Below are 14,334 nucleotides of genomic sequence, written 5' to 3' on the forward strand. Positions count from 1 at the left end.
TTTCCTTTTAATATTACCACAAACTTTTGCTCAGTGTACAAAAATCAATAAAAAAAATTTTTTTTGTTTTCTCTTTAGTCGCGTTGAAATTTTAGCTACGCCCCATGATTTGTAAGCTTGCTACAGCTGCTGCCCTTTTCGATCGTTCTAATACGAATTAATCATATTTCTCTGCATTTTGGTACTTAGCGGCAATCATTATTATTTCTGTTGCTTTGTAAATATGTAACTTTAATGAGTCCACTCTTTGATTAGCGGCGCATAGTTTATGTTGCCACTAAATTTGAGACTGTTTGCTTGTCTGCTTGCGGTTTGTTATTAATTTTTGTTGCTGTTTCTATAATTTGTATGAAGCTACAATTAAGCATGTGCTACTTAATTACATAGCCCAAAGGCAAATGCTACTATTTAAAGAAATTTCTTTGCAGCTTACATACATATACATATATCTATAGACGTATGCGCACGTGTGCGTGTTACATACGGTTGAGCGTCTTGTTGCTGGGTCTCTGCTTTGGCTCATTTGCAGGTACCATTTATTGCTCATGTTTGCCTGCTTCCAATCAGCATATCACGCTGTGCACATGATTTGTGGCATTCGAAATTCATGAAGAAATTAAGCATGTGTGTGTGTGTGTGCGTGTGAGTTGATGAGCACTCAGGCACGAAATGCGGCGGCTACCAGTTTTACGTGCATTACACCGCAGCCGGGAGGACTGCTGTATATTGGAAGTGGCGAAAACTTGTTGGAGATTGAATATTTGACACAGAAAAGGTAGATTGTCGGCGGGAAGCTGAAAGCGATGCACTAACCATCTCTTTGCTTGCGCATCCCACACATCTGACACCCCTATTCGTCCGGTCTGACCCAGTCGTAACAACACGTTTCCTGGGCCTACCGGTTGACCTCGATGACAACCTATCTAATCCTTTCTAACCCAACGGGTTAGGTAACCGTTACAACAACATCACAACCGATGAAAGAGCACGACTATATAAGGCCAAATATTAGGCTCGAGCAGGAGAAAAGTTCAATGTTCAGAATGGCAGTGACGGCCAGAGATATAATCAAGAGGCATTTAAACGTGGCACTCATTGACCAAAGAAACCGCCTGACCGCGGCCACTTCCACACCAACTTTCGTTCGTGCGGACTGTGTCAATGGTTAAGATCATAAAATGTGTCAACGAACCCTCACTGTTATGGCTAAAGGAAGCGGTTGCGAAGCTCCTAGATCTGTGGGAGAGAACCATTTTGGAAATAGTGGTTCGTAGTTGCATTCCGTACATTTCCAAGGCGAAGGTTATTATGCTACGCACGGTCACCAACTCCGGTTAGAGGGTGGAACTGATCGGAAAGATGGCGTGGAGCGTAGGTAGTCAGGGACACACATATGCTTTTTCCCTTTAAAAATCTGATTTGTTGGATCGCTCGGTATCGGATCACCATAGCATATAGCTGTCCTACAAACTGAATGATCAAAATTAAGTTCATGTATGGAAAATTTTTTTATTTGACAAAATACTCCACAATATCTATATAAATTGTTCAGATCGGATCACTATATCATACAACTGCCATACAAACTGACCAAAAGAAATCAAGATAAATGCTTTAACAGGTTCCCTGTCCCCATACAAAAATTAATTTTTAACGGTACACGTGCAATACTTATTTTTGAAATTATATTGCTGTAGGCGTTTTAGAGGTTATCGATGAATTTTTGAACTATCCAATTTGTTCCAGCTATGATACACGAACGTGTGAGCATGCGCTCAATGTATCATCAGTGATACATTTAATAAACTTATTTCAAATCAACCAAAAATTTGTTCATACATGATACATGGACGCTGTACACATGGTACAAGAAAATAATTTTGTATCACATTTGATACATTGGACAGGGAACCTGTTAAAAAACCCTTTATGCTATAAAAATGCACTTGTGTAGGGTATTCTAGCTTCCGTGTACTTTTTTTCTCGTTTTTGTTTATGCTGCCCAATAATTTTAGCGAATCCATGCTGATCTCAATGTCTGTTCGGTCTTCATCTATGTTCTTTTATTACCGCTAACCGAATTTGCTGCTGAGTTTTAATTAAAAAGAGCAAACGTGCTACACTTGCGCAATGAGCTGACAGAGCCTTCGCTGTGCTCAACACCAGAAGCACTGCCAATTACTTTTGTGCCCTCCTCTGAGGCCCTGGAGGCGGCTTTGAATGCGCCTGTTCAGGTATTTATATATGTATGTATATAGCTATGTGTGTATATGTACGCTGAGCGGCATGCTCGTGTTTCTTTATTAGTGTTTGTCAATTAACTTCGATTTGGGCTACCGAACTTTGCCAAATTTATCACCCATTGTGTTTAATAAGGGTTCGTGAGGCACAGGCTGCAGGCCACTTCCTCCACCGACTAATGAATAGTTTGCAATCAAAATTTGTTGCCCACAATTCACCCAACACACACACCTGTCGCGGCACACAAATATGCGCGCATAGGTGGCTGAAATAATTTTTCTGAAAAGGCTTTCGTTGCTTCCTCATTTTCTCCTCATTCCTCATTCCTACTCAGCAGCCAAACCACTTAAAGGGCGAGTTCAGGCCCTTCATTTTTGTAATTTTTTATAATGTGCGCACGAAGTACGTAAATGTGCATGTAATGCTCACGCTGTTGTTGCTGTGTAGTATATTTCGTTTTTCGTTAATGTGGCAACCTTCTAATCACTCACCTATTTAAGTGTGTTTGCAAAGTGATTCGCTTGCTTTTTTCCTTCAAGCTTCCTTTGCTTCAGCGCAATTATTTTTGTTATAACAGATCTTGTTGCTCTGTCATGGTAATATTTTGTTGTTGCTGTTATGTTATTGGCAAATTATGACTGTTGGTAATTAATTATATTAACTTTTGCTTGAGAACAGGCCAGCCAGCAATTTCTCTATACATACAGGAAGCTGCGGATGTTGCAATAACAACAACAGCAAATGCGATCCCACAAATCATAAAGATATAATAACATATTGGCAAGTTATGACTGTTATTCATGGGAATTTTCTAATGGATATATATGTGGGTAAAGAAAAATAAGCACAAGAAAGCACACATAAGAAGGCATATATTTGAGTTTGATCGTTTCGTTTGTATGGCAGCTATATGCTAAAGTGGTTCGATCTGCACAATTTCTACAAATATTATAGACTTGTATTAGAAAATAATTCAAGCTAGATTTCGTGCCGATATCTTGTCAAATAAAAGGGTTTTCCATACAAAGACTTTAGTTGGGTCCTTCTTCTTGCTATAAGCTATAAGCTATAGTGCTCCGATATCGGCGGTTCTGACAAATGAGTGCTGCTTGAAGAGAAGTTGACTTGTGAAGTTAATTTACGTTCGATTATATACTCTGTTTTAAAATTTTAGAAGCAACTTAAAGCCCAGTAAAGAGTTCTTACCTTCAGTAATGAAACATTTTTGATCTGAAACCGAAAGAGAAGAAGAAATTATTAGTATTATGTTTATAATTATGCCATATATATGTATATACATAAATAGTTTAAGAAAAGGTTAATAAATGAAACATTAATCTGTTCTCAAGTTAGAAAAGCTCAAAGTTCTTACTCTAATATACTCTGCAGTAAAAACATATCACCCTCTCTTATCTCTCTCTCTCTCGCCTTCTGGGCCATGCACGTGTACACTTCACCCACCGTTTGACCTCAAACTGAATTCGGCAGGTATAATTTCTATTTGCACACTATGATATATGCAAGGCTGTCATAATGAAGAATTGCTGTTGCATGCCACAAATAGTAAACACCCACAAACGAGTGGAACGAGCGCTCGCATTGCACCTCATAAATTTGTGTGCAATCAATAAAAAGTGGGCTGAACGAGGAGCGAACGCGGTGCCAAACAGTGTGGCGATGGCCGCAGGACTTGAATTTAAATAAATTAATAAACATTTTGATATGCCACAACAGCCACAACGCCACAGAGACACAGTCACAACCGGTGCCAGAGCTGGAGTCAGAGTCAAAGCGAAATGCACAGTTAAAGCCAAAGTCAAAATACAATAACTGCCAGGCATACGAAGCGATAAAATCGCGCGAGACAGCAACAAAAAAAGACTAAATGCAGGCGTGAAGTCAATGCGGAGGCGCACAAACAGCCTGGCAGTGAGGTTAGGTAAGTCGGAAGGGAAGGCGCAGCAGGCATACTTTCGACAGAGAGCTGAGGGGTCATTATCAAACAACAAGTTGGCTTAGAATAATTGCGGGCACAGGCGCTGGCTATGGCGATGCTGATAAAGACACTAGCAATAAAGAGGCAACAACAACTACAGGAGAGAAATGTATGTTGTAGCCAAAGAAATAAGAAAAAGGAAAAAAGAAATATTAAAAAAAATTTAAAAAAAAATTTAAAAAAAATGTAAAAAAAAATATTTAAAGAAAATATTTTTAAAATTCATAATAGTTAATAAAAAAAAGTTAAAAAAATTAATAAAAAAAATATGTTTGAAAAATTGAAAAAATCTTGAAAAATGTGCTGAATTGCTTAATGTAATAAAAATATTTCGCCAACTACTCAACTCGTGCGGGCGTAATGCTAATTTAAATGGCTGCGAAACTTGTTGCCAAATCGTAAATCCGCCTCCGCAGCGTAGGAGCGCTGGCTCGCGCGATTGTAGGGTAGATCGTTGTTAACAGTTATTTTAGATAACCAGTTGTTGTTGCTATAACAATTTAGATAGAAGCGAGTAAAATACCAGTTGTTTTTAGTTTTGCTGTTGTTGCTGCTATGGCAATAGGAACTTAAAAATCAGCGAGTGGTAGGCAGACACAATAACAACAACATGAGCAACAACAAACATCATCGATATAAAAGCGGTATCATAAAATAACAGTTATTTTTTCGCAATAGCAAACGACGTTGCCAACAACTACGGAGGCTTTCGAGCAGCAAAAAAGCAGCATTCAAGCGGTTTGCATTTAACGATGATGAGGATGATAATGAGGTGTGCTGGTGTTGCAACCGCAAGTGAATGCGCAAAAAGTGACATAAATGTACTAAATTACAACTGCAACAATTGCTGTCGAGGCGACACGAGCAAAAACGCTTACGAAGTTGTGTTTGGTAAAAGGAACATTCAAGCAATTTTATTTATTACTAACTTAAGGTTGCCACACTGAATGAAAAAAATTAAAATTAATTTTATAGTTTTATGTATGCATTGATCTGCAGCAGACCTCTTTACCGTTTTGAAAGGACTAATATAACCGTTTATATTATCTTTAGACTAATCTAAGGATATACATATATTCACACTAGAGAAAAGTGTATTTGATTCTGAAGTAAATATGTATGTCAAAAGGGCTTGATGTGGTGGTTTGTAATTTTTTTTTGGGCGAGAAATGCAAGGTAGAAGTAAATCACAAAGACTCAAGATTCTTAATGCTTGCAGAAATTAGAAAAAAGAATTTATTCAGAGCCGCAGATACGTGGATTTCCTTTTGTATTTCGGGATACGGCAACCCTAGTGTTCCAATCTGGCAATTTACAACTTCATACAACATCATATAGATTTGACTTTTTTGCGGTTACACATACTCAGAACGTTTTGACATCTGAGCGCTATTTGTCTTGTTTACAGTAATTTAAAGTATTCAACTCGGCCCAAAAATAGCGATTATTTCCTACAACTTGTCTGAACACCACTCACTTTGAAGTGGTCAGAAACGATTATTTTACATATAACTCAAGCAGCTCACGACTTCTGGTCTTAGACTAAGTAGCCTCTGTGTAGCCAAAAAATATCCGTTTGAAAGCGAACTCAAGTGAACAGACGAAACATTCCTGTGAGTGAGTTGTGCGCTTTGTTTGGACCCGCCACGGGAAAAACTCCTCTAATGAAAAAAAGAAAACAGGCTCGGAAGCAGAAAATTTTAAGTTATATATGTATTTCTGAGTTTGTTGTCACTCGTAATAAAGCTTTCCCGTGCAACTCATTAGTCGAATTTTCACATATTTCATTATAAAAGCATAAATAAAAAAAATTAACATAAAATAAAAATGAAATAAAAAAATATAAAGTACCTACATATTCTTAAATGCCCTCTTTTAACGATGTACCGTAATATCTACTTAGATGACGAAACAAATTTCAAAATGAACACTTAAAGCGCTCCCTGCGCGGTTGCTAGTGGGACAGACACGATAATTTGCTTAAATTAAAATTTTTGTTAAACACTCCACAAGCGACCATTAACGATAACAAAATGTTTATAATGACAGCCAAACCAAACACAACAACAAATTTGAGCAAAATAAAACAGCAAAGTGTAAAAGAAGAAGTAATTCGGCAAGCGAACAAGTAAATGCCCTTAATACAATGGCGCAATTATGAGCACGAACACAAAAGCAACTGCATGCCTGTGCGAATGAGTGTGTGTTCACGCAACCAGAGCAGCATATGGCTGTAAACTGCGGCGACAGCGCGTGGAGCGCATACAGGAAACTAGGGCTAAAACAGATTTTTCAGTTCGCTTGCAAGCCTTGCTGGCATTTCGGTGCTTCACAACGCAACAGCGTCGACAGCACACCCCTGACGACATCAACATAATTATTAGCAGCCTAAAGAACAGCTACAAGTAATATACAGATGCAGGACACAAATGGGACGCAACTGGGATATATAAATATATATATACGAGTATGTGCATATGTATTTATTTTGGGCTACATTTGTTCGTGTCTTGTAGTTACTTGTCTGTTATGTGCATCATTTTATCTGTCATCCATCATTGGTTCCAGCAGAACGCAGAGCGTCTGCTGTCAAAAACGTTTCGTTAACAAAATATCTTAGTGGCTAATGACAGACAAAGTAAAAAACAAGAACTTTGGTTGCACTGCAGCTGGAATACTCTTCACAAATAAATAAGTTTTTATATAATTACTTGTTTTTGATCATTTAGTTTGTATAATAACCATATGTTATAGTGGTCCGATCTGAATAATTTCTTCAAAGATTGAGAAAGATAATGTTGTCTTTGGCAAGCATCTATACCAAATTTCGAGCAAATATCTTGTCAAACAAAAAAGTTTTTCATACAAGGACATGATTTTGATCGCTAAGCTTGTATGACAGCTATAAGTTATAGAAGTACAATCTGAACAAGTTCTTCAGATATTGCAGCGTTGCCGAAGAAAATAATGAATGTCAAATTTTGCGTAGATATCTCGTTAAACGAAAAAGTTTTCCATACAAGAACTCAATTTTTATTGTTCAGTTTGTATGGCAGCTATATGGCAGTGACTTGATCTAAAAACTTAACTCGTAGAATACATGGCTGCATTAGGTAATAAAACCTGCAAAATTTCGTAAAGATATCTTGTGAAATAAAAAGTTTTCCATATAAGAACTTAATTTTCATCGTTCAGTTTGAATACAGCTTTATCATATAGTGGTCCAATATCGGTTCAATCTGATAAATGAGCACTTGCTTGGAAAGAAAGGAAAGTGTGCAAGATTTCGATATCTCAAAAATTTCATTTTATATTAATTTATTAATATTTTTATATTTTTTTTTATTTTTATGGGGTTCCCGACGTTTTCTTCTGAATGTCACAAACTTCTTGGCAAACTGAACTATACCCTGTTCTGTGTAAAATTAAAATAAGAAATAAATGTGCCTTGTGCTGTGCTTTGAATTAGCGTCAGATTGCTGCTTGAAAGTGTTGGCATATGCAATGGAGCTTGCTAAACATTAGTAATTTCTATGTGTACTATATAATTAGTAATTATGTCTAACAATAATAATTAATTGCCAAATAATATTTAGTAAATATTCCAACATTTCATCAGGCTCTCTACAATTTTGTCATTGTTTTTGTTCCTATTTGACTATTTGACTACTTATTCATTCATATTGGTTCATTGGTAATGATTTCGGCATATCGAGTTCGTTGCTTAAGTCTACTGTTTGTGTGCTGGATGTTATTTGCAAAAAAGTTAATAAAATTATATAAAAAATAAAATTAAATTTGTGAGATATCGAAGTTGTGAATATTTTGCTGCCTACCTGAAGGTCGAGGATTTTTACTCAGAATTATTATAATTGGTGAGGTTAGTCTGGTAGGCCATTGAGAAACTCAGACCAGTTTTAGTCTAAATGGAATTCAGTTACTAGGTCCATGCGGAGTAATCATCCTTGATGGAAATTTTAACTCTGTGGCTTCACTATCAAAAATTGTTTAGATCGGGGTAAGTCATTTTTGAAATTCATGCGATCTGAGTTTGGGAAGAGCAAGCGAAGGGTCGTGGCTGAATTCAATTTTTAAGGTCCAAATACGTTTTTACTCGATTTTCGGCCAAATTACGAGTCCTATAAAAAAAGTTTATATGGCGAATTTTTAGGCAATGAAAGCTCAATAACTTTTGTAAGCCGAACTATTTCACATAACCTCAAAATATACATGCAAATTTAACATAACAATAATTTTTAAAAGTTAAAGGCGTTTTAAGTCGATTTGTTGCAAAGCTATGAGACCTATAGTAAAAAGTTATATGGCAAATTTGTAGGTAATGTATAGTGCAATAATTTTTGCATTCAGACTTTTGGCATATAACCTCAAAATTTATATGAAAAATTCAAATAACCAATTTTTAATTTTTTTAATTTTTGTTTATATAGAAAAGTGATTGCAGAAATTTCAAGAATTTTTTTTTTGCCCACTTATGTGCCTAAAATCACTTTTTATCATTTTAGAAGGCTGCTGCACTGGCTTAATAGTGGAGAGATGTTTCAAAAGTATACAGCACATCTGCTCAAGCAGTATGATGACTTGATAAACAAAACAACAAAGCGAAATACCAAAATAAAAACTTTATTGGCAAAAACCGCAGGAAGTTGCACAACTGAAACCCCATGCACAAACACATATATGCAGCCAAGTATATATGTATGTATTCAACTAATTAAGTATCTGCTACAGAAACATCTGCGGCCAACTATACACATGCATACACATACTCATATATTACACACACATAAATATTGTGGAAAGAAGCAAAAATATTGTAGCAGACTGAGCGCTTATGTTGCATGTACTTAAATGCTGCGCAATTCGGTAGTGTATATGTGGCAAGGCAACAACAATGCCAGCAATGCAAACAAAATAACATAGAATCACAAAAAATATGTGTGTACAGCAATGAAAAATGCAACAAACACACGCAGCAGTAAACATTAAAGGTAAAGACAACAACGAAAACAAGAAATAAAAAACCGGCGAGTTGGAAAAATCTTGCGCGCAACTTTGCCAGCAGTAACGAAGCCAACGAAAACTTACGCCAAAGAATGTGGCGAAATGAAGCCAACGCCACAGGCCACAAAAAGCAAAACAACAACAACAAAACAATGCTAAACAACAACAACGCAGCCAGCAAGAAGAGCATCGAACGCAGCCTGCAAAAAAGGAGGCAGGAAAAGAGCTGTGCAGAAAGCTGTGGCTGTTGCCACAAAATGTTGAAAGTACAAATATGCAGCCCAGCGAGTTGCATGTAAGCAATGCGCGCGTATGCAGCACAAGAGCCGTTTTAGGAGGCAAACATTGGTTGTTTATTGGCCGACTGCATAACAGTGTGGCTACTTGTGCACATGTGTGCGTGTGTGTGAGTGCAAGAAGCACGGCTGCTTGCCACAGCCGGTCAACGCAGGCTGCACCGGCTGGCGGTTGAGGACGCGGCAATGCACACAACTGGTTCTTGAACTTGAAAGTTCGCCTGCCAACAACAAACAACAACAAGCACAAGCGACAATAACAAGAACGCTGAAAGCAAAAGCAACAGCAACAAAAACAACAATGTCCGGCACTTCAACGAAAAACGTGCAAAACACACAAACGAGTCAGCGCACATCTTCTTGTGTAGTATGCCACGCAACTTGCAACGCGCCAACTCTGCGCCACACCGATTCACAACTTCACCATCAACGTCACACGGCGTGCCTCAGCTGGCCTCAGTTGCACACGCACGCCCGTCTTGGCGGCGTCAGCGCAACGCCAACTGGCTTTAGTCGTGAAAATCGTCGCACATTTTTCGGCTCTGCTCGCAGTTTTTTTCGGCCGCCAACTTTGTCATTCCACATGCCGCGGCAGTGTTGTTGCGCTTTTCTGCGTCCGCTTCTTTCATTCAATACGTTTGTGCAGTTATTCCTGTCACAACTTGTTGCTGTTGGCTGTTGTTTTTGTTGTTGTTTACTGAATATTTGTTAGCGCGCTTGTAAGTGAGTTTCTTCATGAGTTTTGTCTGTCAACTGCTGCTCAAGAAAAGGCATTTCGCGGTGTGAAATTTATTTAGAATTTTTTCAAATATTTTTTCATCGACTTCCGCATTAATCATTATTGTTTTTGTTTTTTGTTTTTTGTTTTTGATTTTGCTGCGGTGCCGCCGTGGCGCTGTTTGTTTTATTGCGGAGTTCTTTATTTCGCAGCAACTTTTGACCATTTCGTCTTTGGCTTTACTGTTGGTGTATTTGAAGTTATGTTAGGTGCTTTTGTTGATGGCGCGCCGCTGGATGTCTGCACGCTTGTAGCCGCAAGTGTTTTTTGTGTGTTTGTTATGGCTTTCCGCCAATTATTAATTTCCTTCATTTTCATAATATTTCGTAATATGAGCAATGACAATATTTCAGACGGTAAATGGCAGCAAAGTTCACTTTGAGGCGCGCAAGTCTCTGAATATTGCTTTTAAAACTTTATGTACGAAGTTTGCTCAGAAAACAACGCGAATTTTGTATTTCTTAAGAAAGTCTTTATTTATTCATAAATATCTATTTTGTCCTCTACAAGGGAATCATACCCACATATTTTGCACTTCCGTCAGCGTTTTTTGCAATCCTCAAGCACTTAAAAACAATTTTTTGTTTGATTGAGTCTAACATCTCCTGATGCTGATCAATGCAACGCTGTTTTGGTCGAAAGTGCGCAGTTTTGCCACAAACTTTGCGGCGACCCAAATCGTTGCTTAAAATCAAATCGCACATCAGATCGTTGGTTAAAATGAATCAATTGCTAAGTGTAGTTACTCAACAATTTCTGTAATGCTCGAGCGTCTGTCTTCGTTGTTCACATCTGTTTGACTCTCTGAGCATATTTTGTACCGCTGATCACTTTATTTTTGTTCAAAGTAGCTTCATCATACCTCACAGTCAACAAGCGAAATGCGTCTGCGCACTTAGTTTCGTTTTTCATACTAAATTTCATACAGATTTTTTGATCTATTTTTATGAATAATCAAAAATCATCAGATTTCTTACTGGGATCGTTGGAATATCGGAAGGATCCGTAAAAACTATTGTGATAGATCATTTCGGGCTAAGAAAAGTGAAAGCACGATTGGTTCTCAAATAACTAAATTTTTTCGGACAACAGCGTCGCGTTAACATCTGTGAAACAATGCTTTTCCACTACCAGGATATCATGAAATGTATAATTATTGGTGATGAGTCTTGGATCTATCTTTAGGACGCGAAAATAGACGATAAATGGGCCAAATATCGTGGCAAGGGTGAGCCGAAACCGAAAAAATTAAGTCAGAATAGGCCAAAAAACAAAATTATGTTGACAGTTTTTTCGAATAACGAGGCATGATGCGCTCAAAATTCCTTCCGACCAACCAAACTGTCAACAAGAGCTACTTTTTTAATTTTATACGACGTTCGCGCGATGCTATTTGTAGAAAGATGAAGAAATTATGGACCGACAACTCTTGGTTTTTGAACCATGATAATGCACTTCGCATACTCAATTGATTCTTCGTTAGTTTTTTGCCAAATTTTCAATTCAGATCCGTGTTCGGGGAAACTGCTCCGGGGAAACCGTTTAAAGACATTAAACGTGAATTATATTCCAGAAAAGGGCAACTGTTTCAAGGATTGCAGAAAACATTGATTGTATTGGTGCCTAAAGGATTATTTTAAGGCGGACGACATAGATTCTGGAGAATAAGTTATTAGAATTAAAAATTGTGAACAAAGTCTTACTATTTTTTGCTCATAGATGTATATATAGAGCTTGCTATTAATCGAGATTCCTTTTCATAATGTGGATTCAGACTACTTTTTGACGTGGCTATCATTACTGAATCAACAGTTAGAACTCCATACAGAAGCTTACCGGAATATGTATGAAAATTGCTACAGTAGCGCACTAAAAATAAATAAAAAAAATTAATTCTTAAGTTCCAACATAACTTCAGCGCTAATAATTTTAATAATTACTCTTGAAGGCCTAATTACATGTCTAAGCGCTGTTTAATTATCACAGCTTGAACAATTGCTAACATGAAGTCAATTAATTAACTAAGTTTGCAAACAACTTCTTAAGAGATTTTTATACCCTGAACAGGTGATATAATGTAAGTTTCTCAAGAAGATTGTAACACCCAGCAGGAAACGTCGGAGATATTATAAAAAGTACTTGTAGCATGAAGAGATAAGTCGAAATTTTGCTTAACAATTTTCCTCTTTAAGTCGCTGCTCATTTGTCGCCGATATTAAACCATTAAAGCATGTAGCTGTCATACAAACTGAAAGTTCAAAATCAAGTTCTTGTATGGAAAACTTTTTTATTTCAGAAGATATCTTAAAGAAATTTGACACATAATATTTCTATAGGCGCTGCTATAATCTGCGAAGAAATAGTTCAGATCGAACAACTATAACATGTAGCTACCTTACAAATTGAACGCTCAAAATCAAGTACTAGTATATGAAACTTTTTATATATGGAGGGTGTTCTTATGCTTTTTTCTTTCCTTTTTAAAGCAAGCAAAACAACACAAACAACTACACATTTAAGGCATTTAAGCATTATGTACAAGGTAAACCAGTACACAAGCAAATACTGATTTACTGATTTCAGCAGTTTTGATTCCACAGGAATGTTCAGCGGTGTGTTGTGTTGCCTTATCGATACTTTGGTCATCGTTAGGCCATAAATGAGCCACAACACTTGTGCCATAAAAGTATACAATATTTGGCTATTTTAATGAAGATTAATCACCATTACGGTTGCGTTGAGTTCATAGCGAGCGATACATTAATCTGCGCTTAAAGATTTGTCAATAACCTTTTGTGTTGTTTGGAAGCCAAGAATGTACACATACACACACGCATATACACAGCTATGCTTTGAAAAGCATAAGCCAAAGTAAACGAAATCGATATTTTGTTGTAGGCATGTAAGGGCAGTCGTTGCCAAGCTGTCAGCAGCGCTAATGTGCGCGCTTGAGGCACACTGCGTAAGCGCCCTTTATTGTTGTTGAATTTTTGTTAACTTATTATTGTTGTTGTTTGTTTGTAGTGTTGTTGCTGTTGGTTTTTTGAGCTGTTACAGAACGAGCGCTCAACTGGCTGCTGACCATTGGCTAAACAGTCCGCCTGTGCATTTGTCTGTGTAGTAAATTGCTGGCGGCGCGGCGCGCCAATCTTGCCATGCCAAATCAATAACCAGCTCCTCAAATTTATATTTTGCTGCTGTGAAAAAAATATTAAATTCTGCTGTAAATCTCTTGATTGTTGCTTTGACTTTTTGATTTTTATTGCTTGTAATGCTGTAATAAATAGCGCGTAATTTGAGCCGAACCAGCTACTGCGGCTCAGAAAAGCTGCCTGTAGGGCCTAAGCAATATCAAATATAATTTTTTATTATATTAAAATGACATTTTTGTATTTTTCTCTGCTTTATTTGCTTAATTAACACACTTGTAAATGTGATTAATAAGCCAGTGTTACCAGATATCACAAAAGGCACACGCCAGCGCCTTCTCGAGTGACAGCGTTAAGCAGCACAACGCCCACACAGTCTGCATCGGGGACAGTTAATGAGGCATATAGTGACTTTTGATAGCAAAAGCACTTTTATAGAAACTAGCGCTTCACAACAACCACGCTTTTGTTGTATTTAATGACAATTATATATGCAAGCTTAACAGAATTTATTAGTAGCAGCCTTTGCACGTTTCATATGCGCCAGAAAATCTGTAAACAAATATTTTCAAATATTAACCCACGTAAAAAAGACTGAAGATGACCGATTTGCTGGCTGAAATGGTAAACGTCATTTTGTCGTCTATAAAATAAAACAAACCGAAATCACGAAACCACTGAGCTTCAACTAATAAAAATCGGTTTAGATCGCTTGTTGCTTGTGTTAAGCAGCATTTAATGTGCTGTTTGTTATTTAAATTAAAGCGGAAGGCACAATAATTACCACAACATGATTTTATAATAAACATTTGTAGCTTCTTAAGCTCACAGGCACTTAATATAATGCATGTA

The 14,334-nt window shown here is 37.2% G+C and overlaps 1 protein-coding gene across 5 annotated transcripts in view; it reads right to left on the reverse strand.

Moving 5' to 3' along the window:
- LOC108966804 (ankyrin repeat and BTB/POZ domain-containing protein 2) overlaps positions 1-14,334 on the reverse strand; it is a 112,433-nt gene that overhangs the window by 62,169 nt on the left and 35,930 nt on the right. For 4 of the 5 annotated variants that reach the window (XM_018929879.1, XM_018929881.1, XM_018929880.1 and 1 more), the window contains one exon: positions 3,448-3,471. The exons of the other annotated variant lie outside the window; for it this stretch is intronic. The gene's annotated coding sequence lies outside the window, so the exon portion shown is untranslated. The remainder of the gene's footprint in view (positions 1-3,447; positions 3,472-14,334) is intronic. 5 annotated transcript variants of the gene reach the window in all.

Source organism: Bactrocera latifrons, unplaced genomic scaffold (genome assembly GCF_001853355.1).
Source record: "Bactrocera latifrons isolate USDA-ARS-PBARC rearing strain unplaced genomic scaffold, ASM185335v1 scaffold_17, whole genome shotgun sequence".
Classification (NCBI taxonomy): domain Eukaryota; kingdom Metazoa; phylum Arthropoda; class Insecta; order Diptera; family Tephritidae; genus Bactrocera; species Bactrocera latifrons.